Here is a 17,176-nt window from a genome sequence, read left to right as displayed (position 1 = left end):
ATTTATTGCAACTACTTTGTGTATGGTACATGCTAGAGATCCAGTTCAATCTTTTGTGTGTGGATATCCAATTGTTCATTGATAAATGGCTCATAGTAGCCATTTGTCTTTCATTTGTTTTTTAGTTAATATTTAAATGGTTTGCTTTTTGTTCTCAGTTGAATATATTTTTGAGATGTTTTGTCACATATTTTTATTTTTATTACATTGTGATAATAGTGTCATAACAAAATATTTTTAAAGTATGTATTACATAATATATAAGCTTTGTTAATGATCTTCCAAAAAATTAGTGTGTGTATTATCTAACATCTCCTAATTAAATCTTATGGATTACATTATTAAACTTTTCCACAAATTTGTTATCTAGAACTTTACATATCTTTGGTACAGTCTAGGCTGGCCTCAAACTCACTCTGTGGTCTAGGGTGGCCTCAAACTTGCAGCGATCCTCTTGCCTCAGCCTCCCAAATTCTGAGATTACAGGTGTGTGCTACTACGCCTGCCATAATTCTTTGTTAGTCTTACATTTCCAAATGCTTTTAATTTGTTTAAAGGGATGCTTTTCAGTGCATTCAATTTCATGACAATTTTATTTTCACTCTACTTTTTATGTATCAACATACTAAGATTTTTCTTTCTGTTTTGAATTCAACATTGTTATACTTACTTTCGGTTTGTATTTGTTTGATATATCTCTTCACAGACAATAATTTTCAATTATTTTGGTTATTTTATTTATTTTACCAATCTTTTCCTTTTTATAAGAATATTTAAAGTTTTTCTGGGGCTGGGAATTTAGCTCAGCAGCACAGCACCTGCCTGGTAAGCACGAGGTCGTGAGTTCAATTCCTGATACCAGAAGAACAACAAAAAAAAACAAAACAAAATAAAGTTTTTCTTCAAATTTCAATTATTTAAATATACTTTCATAACTAATTTTACCATTGTACGTTATTGTACAAGCAGTAAACATTGTTTGAGTTTTGATTTTGAGTCAGACATTGCTAAATATTTTTGAGCATTACATTATTATCCTAAAAAATTAGTGCATAAATTACATTTATTTATAATCTATGTTTTATAGGTGAGGAAATAATCTTTAGGTGGTGTTGACATTTTACATTTTGTTTTCCTGCCCACCTGCTTTTTCTTCTTTTTTCCCTCACTTTTGATTTGTTTTGTTTTGTTTTGTTTCTTCCGGTACCGGGAATCCAACTCACTATCTTGCTCTTGCCAGGCAGGCGCTGTGCCACTGAGCTAAATCCGCAGCCCCTTTTCCCTCACTTTTGTGAATTGATTATTTGTATTATTTTTGTGCCTCTAATAATTAGAAATGGATATCTTTTGGTTTCAAGGGTCTGGTGATTTTCTTTACATCTTAAAACATGCATTTGAATATATATGCAATTATAATTGACAAGATGAGATAGGTTTTATGGTTTGTTTTTTTTTTACATAAAATTGGGAAACAAGCAGCTTTTAATTTACCTGCCGTTTTCCTTCACCCAGCTTTTAACTTTGGCTACAGTAATCTCGGATTTTAAATGTGTATAGAAGTGTGAGTATACGTATGTGAGAGAGAGTGTCACACAAACAGTGCAGGAATGGTGACTAGTTTCACTTTCAGGCACCTTTAAAAATTAGGAGCCATGATAAAAAAAAAACAGTGATAATTGTAAATTTTAAGAATTTATTATAGCAAAAGACACAAGGCCTCAAAATCCTCCCCATCATTCTAAACATGCTTATCCCATCGTTCTTGCCACTTTCTACAGCAACTCTGGAGTCCCCTTTTCTGAGTGTTTTAAATTGCACTGTTGTGGCTGCCTCAAAGTCCTGCATGGATCCAAAACATTTACCTTTCGTGGTCATTTTAATTTAGGAGATGAGCCAGAAGTCTCAAGGTGTCGGATCTGGGAGGATGAGGACACACTGTAATATTTTTCCTCGACAGAAGTTGCTGCAAATGGTTGATCAAGGAGGGGTGATCACAAAGTGGGGCAAATGTTTAAGTTTAAAAGTTTATTGGGTAAATGCTTGGCTATGAATCACCATGAAAATTCTTCCTCTTGCTTCCAACACACTTATCCCACTGTTCTTGGCAATGTGTCTTTACTGTAATAAGTCTTTTAAAAACATTCACCCTATCTTTTGACCAACCCTTGTAGGTCCTATAGTTTCAACACTGTTTTCAATGATTGTTATAAGTTTTAAAAAATGTATCTGAGTGTTTACTAGCTTTATGGCAGTTTCCACACTTATAGATGTTTTGCTTTGATTTAATGCAATGCATATTCAGCTTTTTGGGCTTATTTTCCTTCTGTAATGGCATGGAAGTGAACTGTTTTCTAAAGCCTTAGCTATTTACTTTTACCTTTTTCAATGAACGAGAATTTGCTTAGTCTAGACTCCTGGGTCGCAACCTTTCCTTCTTAAATCTCTGTAAATGCTACTTTGATTTATCTGATGTGCAGTCTTGTGGCAAAGTGTGAGGAGAATATTATTTTTCTCAAATTGTAGGTACATTGAAATTTCTGACTTAATATCTGGGGAGTGCACATTTGTCTTAAGGTTTATAAATTTTACAAGGTCGTGTCTCAGTATCGATCTATGTTCTCGCTTGAAAAGAGGGAAAGATTTTGGCTTAAATTCTTATAGAAAAAATGTTCTTTTATTTTAGTTTGTTTATTGTTCTGTTCTGTTTTGTGATAGTAAAACAGATGTGCACAAAGTTGAATTTATCTTATCAAGACTTTATGTTTGTTGTCTTTGGATTTTAGATTTCTGTCCTTCTTTCAGAGTTTTTGCATATTTACATGGTTTCGTTTTTATATTTCTATACAGCATTTTGTAGAGATTTCTCTTGGCCTAACGTGAAACATAGATCCAGTTACAGCTTTATGCTACTGAATCCAATTTTTCCCAACACAATTTGCAGGAAAGTTTTTAACTTCCTTAATGATTAGTGAAAGTTTATGAACTCCTTAATAATTTTCCCAAGTTCATCAACTCGCAAATGAAAGTGTACGTAATAAAGGATGCAAACACACACTTCACATACACTTGGGTCTATATGAGATGTGCCATATCCTTGGATCTAGTTTCTAATAAGTCTCAGTGGTTTGTCTAATCATGGAGCATTTCCACCCCAGTCTAACTGCAAAAACTTGATAGTGTATTTTAATACATAATAAAGCTAGATCCCACTGCCCCTCATATACGTTCCTCTTCAGAGTTTCCTAAGCTATTATTCCATATTCATATACTATGTAAATTCTTGAATGAAGCATTACAATTTTTATTGTGGTTGTATTGAGCTGGTTCACTAAGTTAGTAAAAATGACAAGCTTACAATGTTAAATTGTTCTATCCTTGATCAGGGTATTGTTTTTACTGGTCAAGTTTATCACATCTTTCAGGAGTGTTGGAAGGCCTTGCTTATTCGTTTTTGTCAATTTCTCATAACACTGACTGCGACAGCTATTGCGTCAACTTGAGTAGGAAAACCCCAACTGATTGCATTACTGTAATTCTGGGTGTGGCTGAATGAACTTACTGAAAACAGAAGACCCTGGGTGTAAGCGGCACCAAGAGGCTGGTAGCCTGAATGGAAGAAAAAGGGAAAGACGAAGGAAGTCTTGCTTCAGTTTCCTCAGAGGAGCTTTCGTTTTTGCCATCACCTTGGGCACCCTGCAGTGAGCTCCAAATCTTCCATCTCTCTCTGGATCCTTCAGCGCTCCAGCACACAGACAGCCCTTCTGCACTCTTCCACACCTGAGTCTGCAGGCGGCCACTGTGAGCCTACCTTGTAAGTCAGATTCACAAACAATTTATGGCACTAAAAGATCCATGTCATGAATCCCCCTCAAACTACTCTCCCCAACATACTTTGAACACACTTATCCCACGGCTCTTGCCACTTTCTGAAGCAGTTCTGAAAGTGTTCTTTTGTGGGTGTCTCCACAAGGTGTGACTAAAAAGTGTGATGAATGCTACTTCCAGTGCCATCCAGTGGAAAGGCAGCCTTGTGAAAATATTACAGTGTGTCCTTATTCATCAGATCTGGCACTGAGTGACTTCTGGCTCTTCCCAAAGTCAGAATGACTGTGAGAGGCAAACAAGTCTAGTTGATATCGAGGATATCAATGCAGCCATGAGTCAGGAGAGGGGCTTCTAGAACTGTTAGGAAAAGTGGCAAGGACGCTGGGCTGAGGGTGTTTAAAGTGGAGGGAGGACCAGTGGCGATGCGTCTTTCACAGTTTTGAACACTTAAATATCCAGTCTAATTCCTGATCACACTGTAGATGTTTTCACTATCTTCTGATGTAGGGGGGTCCACATGCCTTGTGGCAGGGTGCTCTCTCTAACATTGGCTGTTACTCCCTCCCCTTGGCCCCTTCAGGGTCAGCTCTCCAAGGTGTCTGCTCTTCCCAGGAGGACTCAGCCCTCTGGTCCTGCAGAACACTGAGTCTTTTCCCTTCAGTTCCGCAGTGCTGGGCCTCAGTACCTGGCTGCTCAGGACAGGCCCCTGTTCTTCTGGGTAGAGGGGACATTTCCTCCTCCAAACCCACTGCAGTCTTTTCTTTTTTCAGTGCTCCCTCATCTCTGTCTGCAGCCTGGGTTCTGAGTCCAGTTTTGCTGGTTTGGTGTGTTTTCCCATGACACCATTTACATTATTCTTTCTCCTGCTTTTCTTGTAGATGAAGAAATAGGCAGCCTTGCTCTGAAGTCAGAAAGTGTTACCCTCTGTTTTGCGGTGGAGAAGAACAAATCAGAGTATTTTTTTCTGGTTTGTGTTAGTGGCAAAGTGAAGTAACTGCTGTGGCAGCACTGGACCAGGACAGACCAATATACCTCGAGGGATTTGGCCCACAAATAAGTTATAAATTGGAAATTCACTTTTCACAGATTTTTTAAAAAATTAAGTTCTCAAGGCAAGCTCAGATCTGGGATAAAAAAAGAGGGATTCCTTCCCAGGCTCTTATCCTACCCATCTAAAAGACCTCAAAACTGATGGTATAAGCTTTGTACTACCACTGAAGATCGACTAAGGAAATAAGTACAAAGCCTACTGATATTTTTGTGAGTACAAAGCCTATGAATATTTTCGTGAGTTAAATAACTCACTGAGACAACTCTCACTGAGTTTTATGTGGTGCATCAAATGATCATCAGATTGTAACTTCAGCTGTGAAGATTGCAAAGATACCAAGTAATAGCTGTATGTATATGCAACAAGATAAAATATGCATAGAACGCCTTTCCTTAAATATATTGGAAATCAAGAAATGTTCTTTCCAAGTAAAGCACCCAGAGCTTTCTTTTTTATCTGCCTATGAAGGAGGTGAGTTGCTTTTGAAAACTCTAAAATGGAGGAATCTCATTTTAAAATTAGATGACTGGCAGAGGCAACAAAGGCAAAAATAAACAGGTGGGACCGCATTAAACTAAAAAAGCTAAAGCACGGAGAAGGGAAAGTGAAAAAAAATCAACAAGATGAAAAGGTAGGCTGGCACTTGAGAGAAAATGTGTGACTCATCTATCTGAAACATATATCTGGCAAGGTTCAAAATATAAAATGAAATACAACACAAGTGCAAAAATATGAAAGAATAGCCTGAATAAGCATGGGGGAAAATGACCTGAATGGGCTTTTTTGAAAAAATGAAGACCTATGAATTTTCAATAGGTTTATGCAAAAGTACTTAACATCACTGATTATTGGAGAACTGCCGATCAAAATCACAATAGGATACCACCTCACCCTTGTTAGGAAGGGTATTACCAAAAGCACAGGTGACACGAACGTTGGCAAGTCTGTGGAGGGAGAGAGCCCTCACACATTACAGGTGGAAATGTAAATTGGTGCAGCCTTTATGGAAAACAGTATGGAGGTTCCTCAAAAAAATTAAAATAGAATGAACATATGGTTCATGAGTGTCTCTGCTGGGTATGTTCCCACAGGAAATGAAATCAGCACCTTGCTGAGACACCTGGACGCCTAGGGCCATTGCAGCGTTATTCACAGTAGCCAACATAGGGAAGCAGCATAAATATCCGGGAGGCATGAATGGAAAAGAACAAGGTGGAGCAGAATGCTGTTCAGATTTGAAAAACAGAATATTAACTTGAAATTCCTTTAGGCTTTTTTTTTAAAGGGAGATCTTGGTATTTGCACCAATATGGATGAACTTGGAGGACATTATGCTGAGTGAAATAAGCCGGCACCAAAAGAAAAATGTTACTTGATCTTTCTTATGCACAAAATCCAAAACAAAAGTCAAATACTCAGAAACAGAGGAGAGAGTAGTGGTTACCAGAGGGGCAGGAAGGGGCTAGTGGAGGAAAGGGAACGGAGAGAGGTCAAAGGTACAAAGTCACAGGTCGCGTGCAAACACCCAGAGGGCTAAGGTAATGCTGAGGACTACAGTCCATAACCCAGCACTGTGCACTGGACATCTTCCCAGAGAGTAGATTTTTGGTACTTTTTCCCAAAAAAAACCTACATCTTTACAAGATGATGGATAAGTCAAATTCCTTGTCTGTAGCAATTACTTTACAACGTATATCAAAACATCATGCTGTACACCTTAAATTTATACAAGAAAAAAAATAAAAGCAACTTGTTATGGTTTGTGTGGTGTGTGTCCCCCCAAAGCCTCATGCAGTCATGGGGCAGGCTTTTAGAGTTTGATTGATTGTGGGTGTGAGAACTACACCCGCCCTGGGGTAGATAGTTTGCATATGTAAGGGAGAGGAAGAGGCTGCTTGAGGCCATTCCACTCTGGTGTGTGCTTGTTGCTTTGCTGGGTTCTGCCGCCATGAGCTGTAGCCCTCTGCCATGTGCCACTCTGCCTTGTAACCTGCCACATATGGACTAAAACCTCCACAAACTGTAAGCAAAATAAACTTTTCCTTCCTTAATTTTGGGCATCAGGTATTTTGTCCCAGCAACGAGAGAAAAGTAACCAAGACATAGCTGAATGGAATTCAGATAGGTTTTGGTATAGTAGTCTTCCAATATTTCTAAATGTTTATTTATTAAAGCAAATGAATTGATAAAGAAAGACTGTGTTTGCTTTGTTCAATCAAAGATGAGCTTAAGAGAGTAAAGCAGGATTCTATGAAGAGGTTTCTATGGAGATAGACTTTCCAGGTGAATGGAACATGTTTCCTCTCAGAAAGTAATTACTGTCTTTAGTCACATAATCATTATTTTTCTCAACTATGACTTTTTAGGAATACCTTATGACAAATAAGATCTTAAATTTGAATCATCCTTAGAAAATTATCACTCATACCACACTTATCTAGTTAACTAAAGAGACTCAACATTCTAGTTTTAAAAATAACTGAAGTGAAAGATTCAGAGCAAGATTCCTTTGCCAAGCCTGAATTTCTTTTTTTTTTTTTTTTTTTTTTTTTTTTTTTTTTTGGTTTTTTTGGTTTTTCTCCGGTACCGGGAACCGAACTCACGACCTTGCACTTGCCAGGCAGGCGCTTTTGCCGCTGAGCTAAATCCCCAGCCCCAAGCCTGAATTTCTTGAACTGATGCTGTCACCTTGTAGACCAGCCTTCCTCTCTTCTTCTTCGTGCAGATGGGCATGTGATCTCTTGGGCACTGATGTGTACTTGCATTTTGTGTGTACACAGAGCTTGGAGACTGCGCTCTGAATACGCACAGAGGTTCTTCTTTCTGCAATCCCTGCTGCTTGAGCCTGGACCTCTCTTGCTGTCTCTGCTGCTGCCCTACTTCATGTCCCCAACTGGAGGAGATTAGGAGCCTCTGCTCTGCTTCCCTGCACCATTTCCTCCTGAACCCCTTTCCCAAGTGTCCTTCCCATCTGCCTCCTCCTGTTACTGGCTTGCTACCTCGTGAGGGGCAGAAGTCAGATGAGGTTAGAGCAAACGCCTACCCCAAGTCCTTATCAACACCAATGACTCACACCTTTTACTTTCCCCGTCTTTTTCTACTTCAAACTCCAGTGATTCTGAAAAGAGAGAACATTCAGATAACAAAACTCTATCTCTCCTGCCACCATTTAGGGAAACATTTTCTCTCATGTTTAGTGCAATGTTCTACATATACCAGGGTATCCCCTTATGGACAGTTTTGCCTCCTATGGTTACAGTTACCCTCTCTCAACTGAAATCCATTTTAATTGAGAAATTCCAGAAATAAGCAATCCATAAGTTTTAAACTGCATCTCATTCTGAGTAGCATGATAGCATTTTGTGTTCTCCTGGCCCTTCCAGCTCAGCATGTGATTGCTTCCTGCGTTCAATGTATCCATTCTGTATAGGCTACCTGCCCACTGCTTCTTAGTAATTTCCCTAGTTTTCAGATCAGTTTCATGATATCACAATGCTTATTTTCAAGTATTATATTTCAATGCTTATTTTATTTCAGAGTAGTCCCAAGACACGTGAGCCATGATGACGGCAATTCCGATCTGCCAGTAAGAATCTCTAAAGTGTCTCCTTCAAATATCGTTTCACATTCTCACAAGAAGAATGGTCATGTTAATATAATAAAATATTCTGAGAAAGAAACCTCATTTACATAACTTTTATTACCATATACAGTTATAGTTGTTCTATTTTGTTAGTTATTGCTGTCACCCACTTATTGTACCTAATTTATAAATTAAATTGCATTACGAGTATGGAAATTATGGTTTGAGTCTAAAATGTACCCCAAAACCATGTACTGGGGGCTTGATTTTTTTAAAATTTCCATTCCTTTTACCAATTGGAGCTTACCAACTGATGAGCTTTTGGGAGGTGACTGAGTCATGAGGATCTAGCTTCAGCAGTGCATTAATCCATTCAAAATTTGGATTTAAAATTTCATAATCCACTGAAGGATTGATAATCTGCTGGCATGATTGAGAGGTGATGGAAACTTTAGAAGTTGGCCTTAGATGAATGGAGCAGGTCATAAGGACATGAACTTGGGCACCATATCTTGTCTCCAACCTCTTCCCCCCCATCCCATAATGTAAACAACTTTGATTCTGTCTCATCAAAGGCCCAGAAACAATGAAGCCAAGTGACCATGGACAGAAACTTTTGAAACCATGAGGTTAAGTAAATCTTTTTCTCTTCAAATTGTTATTCTTGGATATTTTGTTCCTGAGATGGAAAGATGACTAACACAATTGGGGAAGAAACATAATATTGTATGATGTGGCACTATCTATGGCTTTAGGAATCCACTTGGACTCTTGGAAAGTCCACCCCTTGGCTGGGAACAGGGACCACTATACTCACAACTGTGTATCTTCCTAGTCAGAATTGGAAATTCTCCCTTTAATGTAATTCACCATTTTTCCCAATTAGTATTCATTGACTACACTAAATGAGAAAATGATCCTTAACCTCCACAAACTGAGGCAGATTCCAGCCCCAAGTTTCCACAGGGACCTGTATTCTTTCATTCCTTGGCTAGAAATCAAGACATTTCTATGCACTTCACTCCAAACTTTTTTCACCTCAGCTTTATTTATAGATCAATTTACTAAACTCCTTAAATCACCAAGGCTAGGCATTTTAGTTCATTTTTTTCAGGGTCATGAAAATAAATTAATAGACTGTCAAATTTTATTCATGATTTCTTCACAGGAAAACTACCTCCAACTAGTACAAAAATTAATACTTTGGTTAGCCACTCCATTTTCAAGTATATTAATTGTGCATAATAATTAAGAGCCATTCATGGATTTAAATGGGTAACATTCAATTCAGTCAGGGAAAGAAATTTCTAGGAACTGAAGTTCAGGACCATAATAAAATAGGCTGATTTGGGCTTAATGATTCTGGGGGCTCCATGGGTCTAAGAGGTTCAGCAGAGGCCAGCTGTTCCCTGAAAACTCCGAGGACTCCAGCACAGCATGAGGAACGCTAAACTAGATTGATTGTAAGATCCCTTCCTCCTCTGACAGCTAAAACTTCAAGATAACTGAGTACACGATGAAAGCCATATAACATTTCAGACAGACAAAACAAAAATATCACTTTCAAAGGCATCCTCGGGTGACTCACAGCGAAAAATCTAAAGTCGTGCATCGACGTTCTCCTGTTGCAGTCTTGGGTTCATTATTCTTGCTGCGCCCCTCTGCTCCTGCTGTCTGTCTCAGTGAAGTCCTCCCCATCATGTAAACCTACGAACGAGAAGAGTACAAAGCCACCCCGGCTTCTCTTCCTAATGCTGTCTCAGACAGAACACAAGGGCCACAGGGGTGACGGCAGATTTATTAGATGCACGCTTTTATGATGTGCTCACAATGCCTCTGTGACAAGGCAGAAAGAAGCAAGTGAATGCTGCCTGCTTTACTTTTCCCATTTTTACTGCTGCTGTATTTTTCTTTTCATTTTCCTTGTTTTTAGATACTTTTCTCCTTTGTAAAAATCTACAGTTTAGTAATAATATAAAGGAGCAATTTTCACCCTTTTAAAGAATCTAACATACTAAGGAAGAAAACAAAACAAAACAAAATGAAAAACAAGTGTGTGTGTGTGTGTGTGTGTGTGTGTGTGTGTGTGTGTTGGAAGAAATCTTAAGCTCCGATTGGTAAAAGGAATGGAAATTTTTTTAAAAATCAGCATAGAAGCAAAAGGTGCTTTGCTAAAAGTAGAGATGCACCCCCCTTGGTCAGGAGCTAACTCTGTGGCTTTGAAATGGCCTCCCTGGGGTTCACTTTCCACATCTCTTTAAAAAGAAAATCCTAAGAATCTCCCAGTTCCAACATGCTGTGGTTCTGTAATTTTATGGTTCTCGTGATTTTGTGGCCAGGAAGTGGGAAATGTTCGGGGGTTGCTCCAGTCGCTGAGTCATTCTTCAGCATGAAATGCCCTAGATTGCTTAGGTCACACAGGGTCCCGGACTACAGAAATGGGTAGCCCAATTCAGGGGGCAATGCCCAAGCTCTCCTGCCACTTTCCCATGGCCTCCTTTCTCCTCAGACCACAGCAGCAGGAGAAGACAGTAGTGCACTGGCATTTCCTTCCTTGCTGCTGATAACATGAGTCGGTTTTAACCACTAGCGGCAAGTAGGTGGCAGGTGATTTACAAGTTGTGCCTTTTATTTCTTAGAACGTAGTGGAGGTCACTGGAAAAAAGTGGAATGACTTGGGGCTTCTCTTTCAGACCTGACGTGGAAAGAGTTTGGACATCATCATTCCATCTGAACAAGAAAAGACTGGATTTTCTTGAAAAATCACTGGCATTTCTTGGGCCCATAAGAAAACTGAGGTTTCCAGATAAACTGCTATCCCAGAATCGGGAGAGACACAACCTAGATCTGTTTGCCTGAAGCCATAAAGTGTCCCATCACTCAAATGGGACACATGGTTATCAGCCAGTGTAAGACACTCCTGCAGGCCACATAGGGCTCTGTCATTGGCTTTACCTCTAGAGACCCACAGGTCTCAAAATGAAGGACTAACCGATCCCTCATGGCCTGAGGCAGAGGAGGGGAGGAGAAATCCCTATTAAATATAAAAAATAAAACCCTTGGTCCATGAGAAAAGACTTCCAGAATCACATCTCAATGGAGGAAAGACCTCTCTAAATTTACTCTCTACTTGAATAAGGGTCAGAAATCTACCCGTGATGAGGAATATGAGTTCAAGGCACTAGCCTGGAAGGCCACAGCCAGGAAAGCAGGAGGTAGGAGGATACTGGTGAGACACACTGTGAAGTCACAGCCCCAAAATGGAGATCCACTAAAGGACTGAGACTTCCGCATGCACTTGTGGAGGATTTCTCTTCCTCTGCACTTTACCATCCGCTCAGCAGGGGCGTGTTGCAAAGCAGCAGAGTACAGCTGAGAGCTATCCCAGGGGCTCTCTGAGGAGAACCAAGGAAAAGAAATTGAGGACATTAGAGGAATTTGAACTCTGTTGACACCTACATTAAAGACAGACTCCTATCTAACTGACCATTAGTTCTCATACAAAGGTCTCTCTACTTCAGGTCTTATTATTGAAAACAAGTCTGACTTTCAATAAAAATAACAACACATGCCAAAAGACAAGAAAAAGAACAGTGTGAAGAGACAAAGCACATATGGGGACTAGACTCAGATATGAAAGGCACGTTGGGATTGCTTGGGCAACATAAAATACCACGATTATTAGATAAGGGCACGAACAGACAATGTGAAAGAACAGATGAGTGATGTCGGTAGGGAGATGGAGACTGTAGGGAAGAAGTGAAAGGTGAGATTAGAAATCAGAACACACCAGAAGTGAAGACACTGCCTTCCACACCACAGAGAATCACCTACTTAGAAAGTAATGAAAGTGGGGCTGGGGATTTAGCTCAGCGGCAAAGCGCCTGCCTGGCAAGTGCAAGGTCGTGAGTTCGGTTCCCGGTACTGGAGAAAAACCAAAACCAAAACCAAAACCAAAAACAAACAAACAAAAAAAGAAAGTAATGAAAGAAAACTTTCTAACCAGAAATGCAAAGATAAGGGAGGATGATAAAAGCACAATAGAACATTCAAATCTGTATGATGACTTCAAAAGCTGTACCATATTAAAATACTAATAGAAGAAGAGAAAGAGAATGGAGAAAAAACACCTGAAGTCACAAGGACTGACTGAAGCCAGTCCAAATGTAATGAAAGGCAAGACACAGATCCAAGAAGCTCAGAGAACACACAGCAGAGGAAGACACAAACAAAAAAGTAAGCATATTAGATTCTAACTTAATGATGCCAAAGACAAGGAAAACATCTTGCATAAAAAAGACAGGTTTAGCCTGATGTGAGAGTGTACACCTGTAATCCCAGCACCTTAGGAGGCTGAGGCAGGAGGATCACAAGTTAGAAGCTAGCATGGGCAACATAATGGCTTAATGAAACCCTGTCTCAGAATAAAAAATAAATAAATAAAAACAGGGCTGGGGATGTAGCTTAGTGCAAAATCTCTGATTCAATAGCCAGTTCAAAAAAAAGAGGCAGATTTAGACTTGGGTTTAGCAGCCAAGAAATATTAAAATATTGGACTTTACTTCAATTAAATGCTTGTTGCTTTTTCTCAGTTTACATAGGAGATGAAATGATAGGCATAAAAATCCTTTATTATAGGTATTAATTTCTGTATTTAAGTAGAGATGTGTATGAGGAAGTCCTTTCCTTAAACTGTTATGTTTTCTAAATACAAGAGCCACAATCATTGATACACTGCACCCCCATCCCCCAGGGGCCTTGAGATCAGCTTTCTCAGCAAGATGAAGCTCAAGTTGTATGTTTCATCCCAAGGCATTTCCTAATGGATATAAAATTGGATGCCGTTTTTGGCTTGCATGCAAATGGATCTAGTGTTTTGAAGGCAAGGTTAAAGCAAAAGGGAAGGGAAGGGTGAAGTGCAAATGCTCCTGAAATAAATGGCTGGGGTAGGAGTCAGATGTCAGGCACCCAGCTCAAAGCCGTGCAGAAGAAGAGTCCCCCAGAACTCCCCAACAGGTAGCTGGAGCCAGAATTTTTTAACTCACTGGAACAAGAGTGTATTAGCAACCAAAAGATCAAAAAAGTAAGAGAGGAATTTAAATAAGTAAATTAAATTTGCATCGAGCATTAGTGTCTACAAAACACTTTCACATGCCTCATTTCCGCTGGGGTTTCATAACCAACGGCACTTAGGTGCCAGTAAGTTAAGAAATTTTCCAACTTTGCTTGACATCAACTATCGCTGAATAATTAGTCTCTCTGCTTCTGCCTTTTCAACTCTGAACCAGATAGCTCTTGAAAATATTTTTCTATAGGAACTGAAGCTAGTGGTAACAAGCAGAGAAAATTTCAAGGTAGACTTTTTTTAAAATTTCAAGATAGTACCCTAGAGAATTCTTTTTATGTAACAGTTTTTGAAATGCTTCTGAGCAACGGTGTTACTTATGTCTTCATCTTCCAAACCTGCAAGGTAGACAAGGGGATTGCACTCATTCATCTTAGGGTTAGGAGTCCAGAACAGCCCTGTGAACTGCTGTACCCACTGTCCCACCGCTACTGAGCGCCAGGGCGAGGACTCAGGAGAACTCAGAGTTCTGACTTCCTACTGGTCTTAGCTTGGGCTGTTGTCACAAAGGACCACAGACTCGGAGGCGGATAAAAGCAAAAATGTATTTCTTACAGTTTTGCAGCACTAGAGATCAGCAAGGTCAAGGTGCCAACAGTCTCTAGTTCTGGTTTCCACTTTGCATTGCAGACAGCCTTCTTCGCATTGTCTCCTCCGCCGGTGTAAGGAGACAGAGAGCACACCAGGCCCCCTTTATAAAGGCCTTCATCCCATTCACGAGGACTCCCCCTCTACTTAGTAATCATTTCCTAAAGGCCCCACCTCCTAAGACGATCACATTGGTGTTGATTTCAACATAGGTATTAGGAGGGGCAGGGATACATTCATCCCTTTTCATAGCCTCTTGTGTTTTATTTCACTTTGCTCATGTTTATATTTTTTCCTTATTATAAAACCCTACAGAAAATTGGAATACATGGTTTTTATCTCAATCTGATAAAAGCCATCTATGAAAAATCAACAGCTAACATTATATTAAATAAATTGTCAAAAACCAAAAGCTTTCACTCTAAAATCAGGAACAAGGCAAGGATGCCCACTATTACCACTCCTATTCAATATAGTTCTGGAAGCGTTAGCCAGAGCAGTTAGACAAGACAGAGAAATAAAAGGAATAAGGACAAGAAAGGAAGAAGTGAAATTATCATTATTTGCAGATGACATAATGCTCTACATAGAAGACCCCAAAGACTTGTACATTTGGTAACCAAATTTAGTGATGTAGCTGCATACAAAGTCAACACCCAAAAATCAATAACCTTCCTGTACAAAGAATAAACTCACTGAGAGAGAAATTAGGGAAATCATACCCTTCACAATAGCATCCCCCCGCCCCCCAAAATGAAACATTTAGCCAATCTAATAAAGGAAGTAAAAGATCTGTACATTCAAAATTACAGGACTCTGAAAAAGGAGATTGAAGAGGATATCATAAAATGGAAAGATATCCCCTGCTAGTGGATAGGAAGAACCAGCATAGTAAAAATGGCCATCATCCCAAAACTGTTATATAGATTTAATGTAATCCTGATCAAATACTATTAGCATACCTCACAGAGCTGCAGAAAACATCCCTAAAATTCTTCTGGGACCGGAAGAGACCTAGAATAGCAAAGGCAGTCCTGGGCAACAAAAGCAATGCAGGAGACATCACCATCCCTGACTTGAAATTATACTACAAAGCTGCTGTGATAAAATCAGCATGATACTGGCAAAATTACATAAATAAATAAATAAATAAATAAATAAATAAATAAAAAGACCTGAGGATCAAGGAGACAGATTAGAAGATGCAGAAATAACTCCAAACACACTCAACCCACTTTATCTTTGATAAAGGGGCTAAAGGTATTCACTGGAAGAAAGGTAGCTTCTTTACTAAATGATGCTGGAAAAACTGGCTTTCCACATGCCAAATACTAAAACTAGACCCATGTCTACCACCATGCACTAAACTAAAGTCAAAGTAAATTAAAGATTTAACTATTAAAACAGAAACTCTAAACCTATCAGGAGAGATAATAGGTAGAAATCTTGCAGACATAGGTGTAGGCAGAGACTTTATGAACAAAAAATAGATTGCACAGGAAATACTTCAAAGAATCAGCAACTGGAATCTCATCTATTAAGAAGCTATTGCAACAAAATAAATCACCAACAGAATGAAAGGCAACCTACTGAGTGGGAACAAATTTAACCAGTTGTCCCTCAGACAAAGGACATACCTAGAACATATAAAGAACTGAAAAAAAATCTGTCCCTACCCCAAATTCAAAAAACCCAATCCAAAAATGGGCATCTGAGATGAATGCACACTTCTCAGATGAAGAAATACAAATGGCAAATAAGTAAATGAAAAACTATTAACCATTGGTCATTCAAGAAATGCAAATTAAAGTAACACTAAGATTTCATCTCACTCCAGAAAAAACGGCTATAATCAAGAAATCAATCAGTAACAAATGCTGGAGGGGCTGTGTGGAAAAAGGAACCCTTCTCTATTGTTGGTGGGAGTGTAGGCTTGTGCAACTACTATGGAAATCCATGTGAAGATTCCTTTAAAAAACTAGGATTAGGGGTCCCATTTGACCCAGCTATTCCCCTTCTAGATATCTTCCTGGAAGAATTAAAAACATCATACCTAGGAATATATGTGCACCCATGTTTATAGCAGCACAATTTGTCATAGCTAAATCTTGGAAACAATCTAAATGCCCAAGGAATGGATAAAAAAGAATGTGGTGTTTTTATACAGTGGAGTACTATCAGCCATAAAGAAGACATTTATGGGTAAATGGATGCACCTTGAGATCATACCCTTAAGTGACATAAATCAGAATCACATGTTAAACATTGTATTGTATCCCTGCTGTGAGAAACTAAAAGAGTAAAAAGGACCAAAATGTACAACAGATATTGTGAAATGGGAAGAAATTATTCAAAAGGATAAAAGGAACTAGGGTGGGGGAAAGGGGAAAAGAAGGAAGGGAAAAGGAAAAAAGGTAAAGATAGCTATATTACTAGTTTCTCTTAGTTCACTGAAAAGAAAGGTTTGTGCTAATGTCATTTGGAGAATTTTTTCTGCCCATATCTTGTACTCTCAGTAACTACTTAAAAGATAACAATATAAAATGTATTAACTTTTATTATTTTCCTATTATATGTCATGAGATTTTGTGGGTTTTTCCCATAAAATAAAAACAAAAACATCCCTTTTTTGACATTCACAACAGACAAGTGATCATTTTACCATCACTCATACAATTTAATGTTTTAATTTGATCTGATCGTTTGAAATCACATTCACTAATCATGTCCACTTTTTTACTTACTTGAGAAATTCTTTTAGTTTTTTTTCTGTCACATTCCTAAAAACTACCCTGTAAAAATTGTTTAATAATGGCAGGTACCTAATTTCCTTAAAGGTAAGTCATTCCTGGCTATTTCTGCTACCTTGAGCAGCGAGTTCTTTCTGAATCCTCATCTTGGAAATCTAAATGCAATGAACCCGTCTCCATCAATATCGGTTTCTACGTGGCCCCATCAATCTGCTGTCAAGCCCCAGTTGTTGAATCTAATCAGATTTCACTTC

The 17,176-nt window shown here is 38.8% G+C and overlaps 1 long non-coding RNA gene across 3 annotated transcripts in view; it reads left to right on the top strand.

Annotated features, from left to right (window-relative positions):
• LOC102017844 overlaps positions 1-8,543 on the top strand; it is a 56,032-nt gene extending 47,489 nt beyond the window's left edge. For all 3 annotated transcript variants that reach the window (XR_259617.2, XR_001231639.1, XR_001231642.1), the window contains one exon: positions 8,414-8,543. This is a non-coding gene — a long non-coding RNA (uncharacterized LOC102017844). The remainder of the gene's footprint in view (positions 1-8,413) is intronic.
• Positions 8,544-17,176: the final 8,633 nt, after the last annotated feature.

Source organism: Chinchilla lanigera, unplaced genomic scaffold, assembly GCF_000276665.1.
Source record: "Chinchilla lanigera isolate Chin_1 unplaced genomic scaffold, ChiLan1.0 scaffold00006, whole genome shotgun sequence".
Taxonomy (NCBI): domain Eukaryota; kingdom Metazoa; phylum Chordata; class Mammalia; order Rodentia; family Chinchillidae; genus Chinchilla; species Chinchilla lanigera.
Note: the sequence above shows the minus strand (reverse complement) of the source record. Positions and strands in the feature narration are given on the sequence as shown.